At 41.8% G+C, this 15,942-nt stretch overlaps 2 protein-coding genes across 2 annotated transcripts in view; one reads left to right on the top strand and one right to left on the bottom strand.

Moving 5' to 3' along the window:
• Positions 1 to 15,942, top strand: part of LOC132568247 (gamma-aminobutyric acid receptor subunit beta-3) — a 310,478-nt gene that overhangs the window by 71,819 nt on the left and 222,717 nt on the right. The window lies entirely within an intron of this gene.
• GABRA5 (gamma-aminobutyric acid type A receptor subunit alpha5) overlaps positions 1 to 15,942 on the bottom strand; it is a 96,714-nt gene that overhangs the window by 79,895 nt on the left and 877 nt on the right. The window lies entirely within an intron of this gene.

The raw sequence follows: 15,942 nt of genomic DNA, 5'->3' as shown, positions 1-15,942 counted from the left end.
TGTTTAAGATATACAGAGTTTGCCTATGTTTGTGATTGACTGAGTTTTCTTCCATATCCTATCTTGACATCAGATTTAATTTTGCTGGGCTTTTTAACAGTCTCAGTGAAGCCGAACTAATTGCACAACAGAATTATTTCAACATTTGCTTGGTTCAGCATGTGTAGAATTTATGCTGTTTGCGTCTTAATTTTTCACGATTTCTCCTGTCTCAGAAAAAAAAGCTCAGTGTTTGAATTAACCTGATTAAGAAATTGATTCCAAGCTCTTTAATGGTTGGGCAAAAGTCTCTGGTAAATGTTGAACCAGTGCTTATTCCTGGGTGCAAAAAACCCCAAAAACCAGCATTCCCAGGCTCTTCTGAAAGCATTTAGGGTCTCATAGGAATATAGGTCGACAGCTGCTTTGAAATTACAGGTATCTGCTATTTAAAAACACTTCCAGTTGCTAAGTAAAACTAGTAGTTTTTTTTTAAAATTGTGCTATTACAAAAATCTATTTCGAGCTGCTTGACCCATTATCTATTTTTAACTCAGAAAATGTAACTGGATACAGTAGTATGAAACCCATGGACAGCACATCATGTGTGATAATCACACACATGTATATTCTACTACATGTGCACATGAAGAAAGTAACAAGCAGCTGTGACATTTTAATAATTAGTTTGATTTCTTTAAAACAGTCAGGGTCCACAAGGCAACAAACACAAAAACATTGAAGAAATTAAAAAACAGTCAAATTATAAAATAGGTCAATAAAAACACAAAAACAAACAACACTAGAAAGAGGGCCAGTAACCACTGGCCCCACTGATGGACCTGTTGATGGTACGTGGATTTTTGGCCACTGTGTGACACAAGAGTGTTGTGTTGGACTGGATCGGCCATTGGCCTGATCCAACATGTCTTCTCTTATATTCTGATGTTCTTAGCATATGACAGACCAAACAAAAATGTCTTCACCTGCTGGCAAACCACACTGATACAGGGTGACAGACAAATTTTCCTGGAAAGGGAGTTTTGGTGCCAGGTTGCTACCCATCTAGGCTCAGATGGGATGGTCCAACAGAAACAGATTGGCCAAAGTGTACATGTAGGTTCAGATGGGACGAGATGGTCCTTTTGATTATCTTAATACACACAAATGTGTTATTGTATTCATTTAAAAGGACTAGACAAGGAATTTTTTAAAAAGGAGTCATTTTCAGTCATATACCAGGATCCTAGCAAATGCACATAATGGAAACATATGCTACCTGAGACCCATCTTGCCATGTTGTAGGAAAGGGGGCAATGCAACACGCACATATAGCTTCAGTACACAAACTACTGGATTTTTCAGAGTATATGTGGTGTGGGCACTGGGATGCAAAGTACATGTTGACAGCCACATGGAATGATCACACTATATATTTTACTGTATATATATACTTGGGATTATCTACACCTAGCAGTCATCCCTACACAAAACAGCTTCTCATATAGAAATTGCTACTGCTGTCTTCGATCTGGTATGGAACTGAAAAAATATATAAGGAGATTTCAGGATCATAGGCCGAGTGATCGGCATAGTGTACATACTTTTTCATCATATTTCAAGTAAATTACATTTTGCATGAGAACATTCATTACTGTGACACAAAAACATACACTCATAGTTCTGGGATGCCTCTATCACTCAACCAGAGGCGGGGATATCAGACCACAAGAAGTGCATGTATTTTTCTCAGTAATTTCTAAACATACATTCAGTATAAAACCAGTGCAAAAGAATCAAATATTTTAAATTGATGGTGCAGAATCTATTTGCCTCTAAATGCTGGCATTGTGGGCCTTTCCAAAATAGTCCATATCACATTTGCATCCTTCAAGGTACTGAGAGAGACATTTTGGCTGCACAGCAACTTGCATAAGGCCACCCCATACCCATACCCATACCAAACCTTTAATGGCATAATAGAATCAGATAAAAATACACAGAATATAAAAATTTAAACATTGGAGATAAAATCAAAATAAAACCGAGCTTACAGATGCATTCAAACATGGTCAGAATTAAATTTAAGGATGTCAGCCAGAAATTTTGCCACAGCCTCACTAACCACCCCCTCAGTATCACTCAATAAATAATAACAGGGTGGCAGAATAGACAAATCTGGAGAAAAAGAAAGCTTGCCAAATAAATCTTTACGGAGGTTATGGTATAAAGAACAATCAAGCAATATATGCTGGATTGAGTCAGGGGTATTTGCTGCACAGGAGCAAAGTCTGTCGGCTAAAGGGACTCGCTGATATCTCCCTTGTAAAACTTTGGAGGGAAACGCGTTTAGTCTAGCCAACATAAATGCCCTGCGATGACTTGGAGTGGTTAGGTCTGATAGATAATTGGGCATTTTGCCACAAAAAGCATAAAGACCTAAGGAAGCTGGAGAGCAAATATAAGGGTCAGTTGGCTGTAATTTCGTTTCCTCCGATTCCCATAGTCTCAGTTTAATACATCTGAAGATATATGACTCATCATCATAAGGCCACCCATTAAGCCTTGGAGCTAAGCAAGCTAGATTTGACCCTGGGTTTCCCTTAGCCAAATCCAGCTGTCTTACTTCTGCATAACACCCTGGTATATAGCCCAGTTCTCCTTTAGTTCTCTATCTGACAATTTCAACATTAGTGAAAACTGAGATATTCTTAATGGGCTTGATGTAAATGAGCATACAAAAACAATCTGGTCAGAAGAAGAGGGGAAAAGTCTTGGAACTAGACTATTTGAAATTATTATATTCTGTAATATTATGAAGCTTTTGATTTGCAAGATTTAAAACTCTTGCAAATACTCCATGAGGAAGAATCTTACTTGATCTATTGGGCTTTTTCTGTATCTATGATTAAACCTGATTGATGGCTTTTGACATCATTAAATGTAGATTCTGATATAATTACTTCTTTTCACTCATAGTTCTGGGATGCATCTATTACTCAACCAGAGCCAGGGATCTCAGACCACAGGAAGTGCAAACCTCTGCCAGGATGGAAAGTGTTTCCTCCCAACAGAAAAGCATTGCCAGAACTCTCTGCAAATTCAGTTCCCCACCCCCACCCTGACTTTCACAGAAGAAATCTGCTTCACAGGGGGAAAATACCTCCTTAAAAAAGAATCTGCAGCTAGAGAAAATAGCTTTCATAAAGATGAAATCAATTTCAGTTGAAGCACTGCTTCCCATGGTGTATTCATGCATTCCTTTTTTCTGTTGTTGTTTCTGGTCAAACACATTGTGTCTGTCTATGAAACAACACAAAAACCTACAACAACAATCAATTTTTAAAAAATTGTCATAGAAAACTTTTTGTCTATCTACAGTCAGTGAAAAGTTAGAGAAGTAGAACTACAAATACTTTTTAAGGAGGGGAACTAGGCAAAGATTTACTCAAAGGTAAGTCCCATTTTATTCAATTGGGCTTACTCTGAGGAAAGTGTTCTTAGTCTTGTACCCAAAGATAATGCACATGAAATAATCTGGACGCACTGATTTAGATAGAAATTGGCTAATTTATTAAATTTACATCCTGCCTTTCCTGTAAGGAATGAAAAAACAGCATACTGAGGATTCCTAAGCAGTCTTTCCTCTAGGCATGGACCAGGCTCAGTCATGGTTCACAGATGCAGAGGTGGGAGAAATGTGGGTGATTTCATTTGCACTGTCTGAGATGGCAAGAGGTAGATTTGAACTATGAATGTTTCTTCACATTAAAAAAACACACCTTCATGCAAAGAAAAACTAGTGCAGCAGCAGAAAATGCTTTATCCCCTTCTCATTGCCTGCTGTGTTGGTTCTGAGAAGAATTTTAAAATGGGATACTTGCCCTGAAATCTGAAGCGGTGCAGTCCATTCTACCATCTTATTTCTTGCCACCTCATGCTGTTACATGGGTCAGTCAGGCCTCAGACCTGCTAAGGTGACCATCCATGCCATGCACCCTCCAATCATACCCAGAGCTGCTGAATCTTAATTCATTTCTCTGAGTTAACACTCAAGACAGAAACTTCATTGCAAGTATGCCTCAGACTGACTGGATATTAGACATAATATAGCCTGTGACCGGGTGCAAAAGATAAACCGAAGTGTTGTAATTTTCACAGAAAAACCAAAGTTGGCAGCATAGGGGCCAGAAAAGTCTCGCCTGTTGGAAATCCCTCATCTGTCCCTACCTGTTAAAAGCAGAATGTCCTTTATTACATCTGTTCCCAATAAATCACATGTCAAATGCAGAAGATATTAGTGGTGGAAAGTATCATGAAGTCACAGCTGACTTATGGCAACTCTGTGGAGCTTTCAAGACAAGAGATGCTCAGAGGTGGTTTGCCATTGCCTGCCTCCACATCATGACCCTGGTTTTCCTTAGAGGTCTTACTAGCATAGAAATCAACATTTCCTCCATGTGCATGGACTGTGGCTCAGTGGTAGAGCATCTGCTTGGCAATACAAAAGGTCCCAGGTTCAGTCCTCAGCATCTCCACCTAAAAGGCCCGGATCACAGGTGATATGAAAGAATTCAGCCTGAGATTCTAGGTAGCCGCTGTTAGTCTGAGTAGGCAATATTGACTTTTATGGATTATGATGTAGTCTGATTCAGTATAAGGCAACTTTGTATGTTCTTATCTTCATTTTTTGTGAAAATCTAAATGAGAGATAAGCAACCTTCACCAGTGCACCTTTGAGCCCAGTATAACCTTTGCTGACTGGCAATTAATCTCCAGAGTCTTCCTTTCAAGCCCAGCTGAATATACCTGACTTTTCACAATTGACAGCTTCTTTATTTTGTATCCTGATACCTACATGCACATGCACAAACATAATCCTGTGAAAAGAGGTCCTGAGACCCAAATCTGAAATGTATGTGATGACCAGTGAACTATTTCTGTTCAGTTAATCCAGTCCATATAACTGCATCTTTTGATCTGCCACATATATCTAATTTTTAATTTTTTTTTTAATTTATTGTGTTCAAGCCTCCTGGTTTGACCTGTTTATTCACTTTATTTACAGTCCACTTTTCTCACTGGGACTCAAGGAGGATTACACAGAATGAGTCAATACAATAAACAGGATGGGACATTTAATAAACAATGAAATAGGATTTGGGTTGTAAAACCAACCGGGAATCTCAAAAACGGAACTGAAGCAAAGCATAAATGTTACCATGACACACATAAATGTTACCATGACATGATGCAAAATTACACAGTAAGATCCAATTTACAGCAAACTGTACCCAGCAGTCCCTAATAATCTCTCCAAGCAGGACTTTTTTTTTGTAGCAGGAACTTCTTTGCATATTAGGCCACACACCCCTGATGTAGCTAGTCCTACAAGAGTTTACAGGACTCTTAGTACAGGGCCTACTGAACAGGGCCTAAGCTCCAAGAGGATTGGCTACATCAAGGAGGTATGGCCTAATATGCAAAGGATTTCATGCTGCAAAAAAAAAGCCCTGTCTCCAAGTAACTTTATGAATCATTTTGTACAGTGCTACCCTATTGCCTGCATAGAAAAGTCCTCTTGATACCTTATTTTTGCATAGTTTGCAAAAAGCCAGGAGGGCGGCAACCTCCTTGGGCAGGCCATTCCACAAGGCGGGGGCCACAACAGAGAAGACATGTGTACTAGCAGTTGTTGATTTTACCCATTTACCAGCTTGCACCTGTAGAAGACCATGCTCAGATGAGCAAAGCTGTCATGGTGGAATATAGGGGGAGTGATGGCCTTGCAGATATCATCATCATCACTACCATTATCAGGTGCTTTTTTTTGTAGCAGGAACTCCTTTGCATATTAGGCCACACATCCCTGATGTAGTCAATCCTCCAAGGGCTTATAGTAGACCCTGTAATAAGAGCCCTGTAAGCTCTTGGAAAATTGGCTACATCAGGGGTGTGTGGCCTAATATGCAAAGGATTTCCTGCTACAAAAAAAGCCCTGACCATTATTATTTAAATATATAGACTGCCCTTCCCCAAAGGGCTCAGGGTGGTGCACAACAGGTTAAAATAAGCAGAATGATTGATTTTAGATTGCAATGAGATGGCTGAAGGTCACAGAAGGGCTTTGTATGTAACAGTCATTGTTTTAAACTAGGCCCAGTAAGTGATGGGCAGCCAATGGAGTGACTGCAAAATAGGAGCAATAGGCACACTCTGTCTAGCTCCCAACAATAGCTAAACTGAGGCATTCTGATCCAGCTGAAGCATCTGAATTTATTTTGAGGGGAGACCAATGAAGTCATTACAGAAAACCCCCTAGAACTTGAAAAAAGACACTGAACATGCCAAAAATTAAGTCACCCAGAAACTTGTCTAGGAGGAAAGATCAGGGCTTTTTGTGTAGAAAAAGCCCAGCAGAAACTCATTTGCATATTAGGCCATACCCCCTGACATCACCATTGTTTCACACAGGGCTTTTTTGTAGAAAAAAACCAGCAGGAACTCGTCTGCATATTTGGCCACACCCCCTGACACCAAGCTACCCAAAACTGCATTCCTGCCCTGGGAAAGACTATCTGCACTGCAAATTGCCGTTTCTTCAGTATTCTGGTTCACAAACAGAACTCTGGGGGATTCCTTTCTTTGCTATGCTCACCAAGTTTCTACCAAGGCTTTCTGATAGGGTTGCAAGTCCCAAGGTGGGTTATTAAAGAACACAACCCATAGGTTATAGTGATCACAATTGCTAAATATAAATGTACTTCAAAATGGACAGGTAAGGACAATATTACAATTACTACATTCACCAAAACAATAAGTTCAATAAACTAGTAATATCACGAAGTCTCAGTACAAAATTATTTACAATGGGCAACAGCTCCAAAAGGCTCAAGGCAAATATCTAGAGCTGTGCTTCACTTTTTAAAGGCGTAATTGTCTCCATCTGGTAAATGTGCTTAAACAGTCCACAGTCTGTCCGAATACACTGATGCACTTCACTGATGCAATTTTTTTATGCAGTTCCGGTGTTCAAGGATCCTAACTCTGACCGGATGTGTGATTGAACACCAATTGGCAGACAAGGAGAGTTACAGACTGATTTCTAGTGATCCTACACAACAAATAGCCAAACTTATTAAAATCGTATTAAGCAAGGCTGACATGCTGGGGTTGATTAATAAAGATGTTTATGACTTCTTGAAGAATGATTATCCCAGGATCCCGGTAATTTACATGTTGCCAAAGATTCACAAACCGGGACATCCGCCTCTTGTAAGACTCATTATTTCGGGCTCCAATTCGATTCTTGAGCCATTGTCAAAGTATGTGGATTCTTTTTAAAAACTATTTGTTGTAAAATTACCATCTTGTATTAGGGATACCACGCATTTTCTAAGCCTAATAGAGGGTTTAGTGATGCCAGAGGAGGCTGTTTTGATAACCTTAGATGTGGCTCTCCTATGCACAAGTATTTCTCACAAGAAGGCTCGTGCAGTTATGGAAGAAACCTTGGGAAAATGGGACAGTAAACTCCCCCCACACCACTCATTTTTTTTAATAGAGCTGGTTGAAATCATATTAGAAAAAAATCATTTCCAATATCAGGATGAATTTTATCTACAATTGACTTGAGACGAAGCAACCAAAACATCTTATAGAGAGTTTATGAGGTCCTATGAGATGGCAGTCAAAGCCACAAAGAAAGTTTTCTTTGCTGCCAAGACTGCGTCTGCGACATCGCGCCCGGCACAATTATTTAGGGTAATTCAATCACTTACAGTACTGCCACAAGGCAGGCCAAATTGTAGGGAATTGGATAACAGCCGTGAGGCTTTTGCGAATTTTTTCACAGACAAGATCTTATTGCTCTATCATGACCTTCCTGCTACAGTTGAAACAGTATGTGAACTCAAGGCTCCATGACTGTCTTCCGGACCAGCTTTGGATCATTTTAAAATGCTCAGTTTGGAGGAAGCTGACAGAATACGCTGTACGCCCAACAACATGTGATAGGGACCCGTGCCCATCCTGGATGATTAAAGCGTGCCAGGGAGAGCTCCGATATCCTATACGGGATATCGTAAATCTCTCTCGGAAGGGCTTTTTCCAATGTCTCTTAAAGAGGCAGTGGTCCGCCCTCTCCTAAAAAAGTCCACCCTAGACCCGACTGAATTGGCACATTACAGACCTGTCTCAAATTTACCCTTTTTGGGGAAATTATTGAGAGGGCAGTACCAATACAGTTACAGAGTTTTCTGGAGGACGCTTCCATCCTAGACTCCCACCAGTCCAGCTTCTGCCCAGGCCATGAAACGGAGACAGCTCTGGTCGCCCTAGTGGATGACCTCCAGCGGCATCTGGATTGAGGCGGCTCAGCGGTACTGATGCTGTTAGACCTATCGGCTGGGTTTGATATGGTCGACCATCAGCTGCTAGCCCATGCCTCGCCAACGCAGGGATTCAGGGGCTAGCCTTACAGTGGCTTTCCTCTTTCCTATGTGGTTGGGGACAAAGGGTGTCAATTGGGGGAGAGTAGTCTCGGAGACACCCGCTTAACTGTGGTGTATCTCAGGGGGTGGTTCTATCCCCAATGTTGTTTAACATCTACATGCGACTCTTTGCCCAGATTTTCAGGAGGTATGGGCTGAGTTGCCATTAGTACGCTGATGACACCCAACTTTATCTACTGATGGATGGCCGACCTGACGATGTCCCAGAAAGCCTGGATCAGTGCTGAAAGCTGTGGCTGGTTGGCTTAAGCTGAGTCGATTGAAGCTAAACCTGACGAAGACAGAGGTCCTTTGCCTGAGTCGTGGCAGCCTGGGCAGGGAAATCCCCCTACCAATTTTTGACAGGGTGCCACTGACAATGGCGCCCAAAGTCAGAAGCTTGGGAGTGCTAATGGAGGCCCAGATAGCAGCAACTGTGAAATCCACCTTCTTTCATCTTAGGTGGGCAAAACAGTTGGTTCCTTTCCTTGGCTGTGATGACCTGGCAAGTGTGATTCATGCAACGGTCACCTCAAGATTGGACTACTGCAATGCCCTCTACTTGGGGCTGCCTTTGTCACGAACCCAGAAACTTCAGCTAGTGCAGAACATGGCTGCTAGGCTGCTAATGAGATGGCCCAAGTGGGAGCACATACAGCCAGCTCTGCAGGAACTGCACTGGCTACCAATAGTGTACCGGATTCATTACAAGGTGCTGGTTATTACCTTTAAAGCCCTATATGGCCAAGGATCTGTCTACCTGAATACTAATGTCTGGATCTCAACATCTCCTAGTGATCCCCAGGCTGAAAGAGGCGAGACTGTTGACCACCAGGGATCGGGCCTTTTCAGTGGCAGTCCCCTCCTGGTGGAATCAATTGCCGAAAGAGGTTAGGGCCTTGCAGGACCTCACTCAGGAACACAACCCACAGGTTATAATGACCACAATTACTAAATACATGTACCCCACTGCATAAAGAGATCTGTTTCCTGGTCTATGTGCAGAGGATCTCATTGATCTACATATGGGGTAACAGCCTCTGACTTCTAGTAGAACTACAAAAAAAATCTCTGTGGAATTTCTCTTAAATTCTCTAATGCAAAGTTCTCATTCAAATTGCATTCGTTTCTGAATTCTCATCTCTGCCTTTTTTAATTATCAGATATCTATCTCTGATTTTAGGTTCTACATGAACTTTCAAGGTTTAGGAGGGAAGGATTTTAACTTTTGAAAGAAAGGTGGCTAAGGTGGAGTAATGTGTTTAATATGGCATGGATCTCAGGCATACAAGTAGACCACAAGTATATTTCTCAGTTCTCCAGAACAAAGTACTCCTCAAAACATTTACATACTATATTGAGTTTTTCTTCTTGGCAAGGAATTGAGTTACATTAATAATTTGTAGAGCAATTCACTACAACAGGAAAACTAATGCTGAAAATGAAATTAACTGAGGAGCAGCACTCTTCAATTTATTTGAAAATCACAATTCAAAACTCAGAGTTTTGAAACATTCCCAGATTTCAATTGTGTGATGAACTGATTTTAGCTATACTTGCTAGACTACTGACATTTATGTCCAGGATTTATATGCTGCTCCTTGGCCAATAAGCCAGTCCTGGAGGTCTGCAAAGAATTCAGCTGCACAGAATCCTATGAAATAGAGAGGTCTCTCTGGATTGTATAAGGACTGAAAAAAATCACATATTTATAGCAAAGGGGACTTTAATCTTTATTTACAACTTTTACAAAATGCAGTGTACAGCAAAAAGCAATTACCGAAATGCCTGGTAGTGACAAACAGCAACTATAGGTGTCAAACGGTGACACTGAAAATGCTGTTTAATATTATTGGACCAAGCCTTATGGAGATTTATATGGCACTGCTCAGGAATCCCCCAAATGCATCACAAGCTAGTTACTAAAACTGCAGCTCCGACGAGCACAGCATTTCTTTGCTATATTATGCACACTTCCAGACACCCCTGCATTGCCGAGACAGTTAAACCTCAGAACAGGCTACAGCCAACATTGCAGTGAATTAGGAACTTCTGCAGTGGGTTACAGGAGCCCCCCCCCCCCCACTACACACACACCAAGCAAGTTTTACCAATTTTAAAACTGCTTTTGAAAAACCTTTAAGGACAAATAGTGTATGCTCTGGAATGACTGCCTCGCTCTGCTGAACTGGTACAATACAAAAAAAAGTGCTTTGTTAGGATTCAATGAAAAGCTATACCAAGAAGACTAATTTCCCTGGTTCTGGCCATTACATTAAGATATTTTACAGAATCCAAAAATTAGGATGGGTCCAGAACATCACCTAATATATCCACATGCCCTGTTGTGAACAGCCACACATTTCCACTGCAATTTAACAGCTGCAGTATAAAACACAAAAGATACACGGTTTAATATCTACAAAATGCTGACTTGCAGTAAGCATCATAACCGTTGAAAGGCTTCACATGGATAATTTAGCCTAACCTCGAAATAGAGTAATGCATTGCTGAGTGCCGTGGAGCTCCAGTCGAGAGCTCTGCGGATCAGGAGCTACTTTCCTGATTTCTGCACCACCCAGGCTGCTGGCCAGAGAGAGGAAAGCCAGGGAACCAGAGCTGAGACATGAGCAACACAAAAAAATGGAGTCAGAACATGCCTTACAGCTCAGCATCCTCCTGATTATGGAGATCAGCTGATCCAAGTGAAGTAATTTTGTGCCTCAGATCATGGCCAGTTTCAGGCTCAGGGGGCGGGGTGACGGGATGGACCTTGAGCAAAGGATACTCAGGGCCCTCTCCCCTACTCTGCCCACTACCAAGACCCTCTTTCCATCTCCCTCCCTGTCCACGCTCCCACGCCACCTGTATGATCTTTCATCAATGACACTGAGTGATGTGTGCAGTTGCGGGTGCCACTGCTGTGTTCTCAGGAGCACTGCTTGGATTATTTGCTCACTCTTCTATGGTGGTGCTGGACAGCCCAGGCAGCCAGAAGACCAGGAAGGAGATCATGCGCAAGCCAGGAGTTGGAGGAAGGGCGCACAAGCAGGTCACAGAGAGGGCTTGAGAGTGGTGGAGGCAGTGGCAGTGGGTCCTGCCAGAAGCCATGGGCCCTGGCAGATGCCTTATCTCAGGATAGCCTCAGATAAAAGCTTTTCATTCTCTTTCTTTCCTGAGGAGTCCAGCCCACGCACCCACCCACTCACCCCAAATTATGAGCCCATGGATCTTTGTGTTAACACCAATGTCTTTAAAAGGACACATTAAGCTGCCTTATACTGAATCAAACCACCAGCCCATCAAAGTCAGTACTGACTACTCTAACTGGTGGCCTCTCTCCATGGTCTCTGGCAGAAGACTTCACATCACTTACTACCTGTTCCTTTTAACTGGAGATAGCAGGGGTTGAATCTGGGACCTTCTGCATGCCAAGCAAATGTTCTACCACTGAGCCAAAGCCCTTCCTAGAGAAGTCTCCTAAAGCTTATTTTATTGCTTTTACAGTTGCCGTGGATGGATGGAATGATAATGCATGATGAGCCAGTGGCACTTGCACTGGGTACTTCTGGTTGCAGTACTTATCCATCTGATCTGTATTCCGACTTCTGTATGTCCTCCAAATATGAGGATATGAAATTAGACAGTTGGCAAAACAGAGGATGAACTAAATGTTTGCTTTTTGTCCCCTTACTTCACCAACCACCTCTGATTTTGGATGTTTGTCTTAGCATCTGATCATCATTCATATGCCTGTAGTTCCAAACTGTCCTAAACAGGATAGCTTAAGCCAGCCTGATCTCATCGCATCTCAGAAGCTAAGCAGGGTTGACCCTGGCTAGTATTTGGATAGGAGACCATCAAAGAATGCCAGGCAATAGCAAACCACCTCTGAAGTTCTTGTGCCTTGAAAACTCTGCAGCATCAGCATAGGTCATCTGTGTCTTGGTGGCAAAAAAAGTTTCACTTTTTGTCTGGGCTTCAATGAAGAAGGAGGAAGAGGAGCAGGAGGAGGAGATTGGATTTATATTTCACCCTTCACTCGGAGTCTCAGAGTGGCTTACAATCTCCTTTCCCTTCCTCTCCCCGCATCAGACACCCTGTTAGATAGGTGAGGCTGAGAGAGCTCTTTCGAAAACAGCTCTTGAGAGAGCAGCTCTTTCAGGAACTATGAATGACCCAAGGCCATGCCAGTAGGTGCAAGTGGAGGAGTGGGGAATCAAACCCGGTTCTCCCAGATTAGAGTCCAAGCACTTAACCACTACACCAAACTGGCTCTCTCAGGAACAGCTATTGCCCCTGATTTTTCTGAGATCTACTTTCTGATATAGAAACTGTATATACAGTTCTCATTCATCTAAGCTAACCTACCCATAAAAACAATCTGCTCAATATTCTGCTCAATATACCAAATACAACAGAAACTCAGACTGACTATCAAATTGTAGAAAAGGAAGCAACAAGACTTCTTTCTGCATCCTAACTTGCCTAAAACAAAACCAGACCTTTCATCAATTTGACCTCCTCCAAAGCATCCTGGGAATTATAGCTTAGTGACATCATAAATGCATTTATAACAGAGACCCCCTAGCTTTCTGTACAGAACTGGTTCTCTGGGCAGAGATAACACCTAGTAAACCCATTTCATTTTGCAGTGCCTAACATTTTTTTTAATACTACTATATGCCAATGATAGTCAAATAAATAGGACCCGGCCTACTACTTCTCGCTATTGCTCCTCTGAGTTCTCTGAACTGTATGAGACTTCCCTGTCTTATAGACACACATATAATTATCCAAGTGATGCTGCCAATCAGGCCAAGTAGGGTTGTGTACTGCCAGCAAACCTCCACTGCAGCTCCGTTGGCTGGTGGGAGAAAAATAAATTTTAAATCACCATGGGAAGTGAAGTCACACTGCTCTAGGACTAAAAGGAACCTCTATGGTAAAATGTAATGCTGTTGCACTGCTTCCCTGCTCCCTCCCAGCCAAGTCATATAAAACCGGGATAAGTGATTGCAGGGATAAGTGTAACCCACCTGCTCCCGTAGCCTGGCCATTCACTACCTCCACACTCTGTAATTTAAACTATGTCAAGAGATTATGATTTCAGCATATATGCTATTGGGACCTGGCTGTTTTCTTAGAATTCTTCTTCACTAAGGAATGCTGGGAGCTTTGTAATAATCATTTCCAGGCAACCAGCTTCTCTTCACATATATTCAATCTGTTTTATAATGTTATCAGCTGAAAAGACTGAGACAAGGATGATGTATCAGCTAAAAATATGTTTGATTTTTGACACCTGAGACACGGAGAGCTGCTGGAAACTCAAATGCTCGAAGCTCAGCTGTTACCTGGAGCACTGAATTGGTCTTTGTGACCCTGTTTTCATACCATAAAGTTTTGGTTAAGCTGTCAGGAAATCAGGATGATTAGTTATGTTTCTTCTTTAAATTAAGAATCACTTTTCTTGTTGCAATTAAAGTCCTGCTGTTCTTGTTGCAATTAAAGTTTTGGTTATATTATTTATCTGGGTTTTATCCTGCTCTTCCTGTAGGAAGCAGCATACACAACAGCCCTAAGAAGTAAGCTAGGCTGAGAGTAAGAGATAAGTCTAAAGCCTTGAAGTGATTTTAATAGCAGACAGGCAAGTTGAACCCAGGCCTCCCTGGATCTTGTCCAAAACTGAACACCACATAAAATCTGCTTTCAATACATTTACTATTTAAAAAGCAATTGGAGTCACCCCCCCCCCAAAAAAAAAATACTTAACTCTGCCAATCCATGAATAGAGTGACTTGGATCTGAACTGTCCTTTCTACTTGCAGTAGGCACTTTCCCTTGCGGAAAAAAGAAATTGCCATTTTTCTCAATTTCTCCTTCTTATTGCAGCACCCCACTGTGGCCCTGTTCACACAGCATGTTGAGTCCATGTTAAACTGACCCGGTTCTGTTCCGAATATCCTTGTTCTGATTATTATCTATCAGACTGCCATACTGCAGTTCGAATCACTCCGCAGTGAAACCATCTTCTGCTGTCCACACGATGGCACCATGCAGTTCTTTTTTTTCTCCACTATTATGCACATGTGCACATTATGTGCATATGTGCATAGGTTAAAACATGTGGTTATGCGCATATTACTAAGTAGTAAAAAAAAAAAAATGGCGACCGAAAACCAGATGTCTGAGGCTCCTTTTGCTCTGGGACAGCCTTCAGACATTCGGAAGTTGGCTAATATCGCAGAACTATCCAGACGGAGAAAACCATGAGGTGAAACCAGAGAACTCAAAAAACACCACAAAGGAGCAGGTAACAAAATAATCCAGTTCCGAGAAGGATTGGGGGGGGGGGGCTACCATGAGTTAATACTGGAAGGCAGATGTTGCTGTCTGATCAGCCACTTTAAATCCGGAAGGAAACAGCAGCAACATCTGATTATACTGTGCATCTGAACCATGACCTTGAGTGCCATGACATTCCTCAGGGTTCTCTGACCCAAAGGGGGACACAATTGCCGGGGGTGGGGGACAGAAGTTTGCAGCCAGAAGGGTAAGCATGGAAATATATGCAGTGTAACAAGCCCTGGACCCCCTCCCCAATATTTTCCTTCATATCACATTATTAAGATATTCCCATATGGTTTAGTGATTAATAGAGGTAAGCAGAACTCATCTATTTCCAAAACAGGATATTACAACGACAGTAATAATAATGATAATAACACATGTTCAATTCTTTAAAGCCCATTTTAGTACTGCTAAAGTCCTAAGAGACATTTATCACTTACTGGTTATTATATTTCTAATGGGATAGCGTCTATTGTTTGCGCCTTCTTCCCAGCATCCCAAGGATGCAGTTTGATACTAACCATGGCCTGTGCTTTCTGAAGTCTGCAAAACTTGCTTTACAGAAGGCTGGCTAAAATGGCCTAAAGATCATGGGTGGAAATCCCTCCTTCCCCCTGTTTTTAAACATCTTGTCTTATTAAGAGTGCTGGAGAATTTGAAAATTGTCACTCTGTGCTGTGTTTTTTCAGTCGGTCTGAAAATTGTCACTCTGTGTTGTGTTTATTCAGTCGGTCTGTATAAAAGACATGGCATGGCTTTTGTTTTCTGGACTGAAAAACTTTAAGGTGCCTTAAGCCCTTCACATACATTTCCCCAGGAATCTGAACAACAGTGCTATATTAGGCTTTTTTAAATGAAGACCTAAATGAGAGAGAGCACCTTGCCTAAGGCCACCTACTGAGTTTATTACATAGTCAAAAGTGAAACAGAAGGAATTATTTTTACCATCGATGGTCACTACAGTCTCCAGCTCCTTCAGGTAACACAGATCCTAACATCTACCAGCTACCTTTCTGTCAGGTGCATGATTCAGACCATTGTGGATGCAACACTAAGGTGCTAGACACAAGCCTGGCTTTTTCTAGTATGATTATAGCGACAGATGCCGATTTATGCC

The sequence above is a fragment of the Heteronotia binoei genome, chromosome 3 (assembly GCF_032191835.1).
Source record: "Heteronotia binoei isolate CCM8104 ecotype False Entrance Well chromosome 3, APGP_CSIRO_Hbin_v1, whole genome shotgun sequence".
NCBI lineage: Eukaryota > Metazoa > Chordata > Lepidosauria > Squamata > Gekkonidae > Heteronotia > Heteronotia binoei.
Note: the sequence above shows the minus strand (reverse complement) of the source record. Positions and strands in the feature narration are given on the sequence as shown.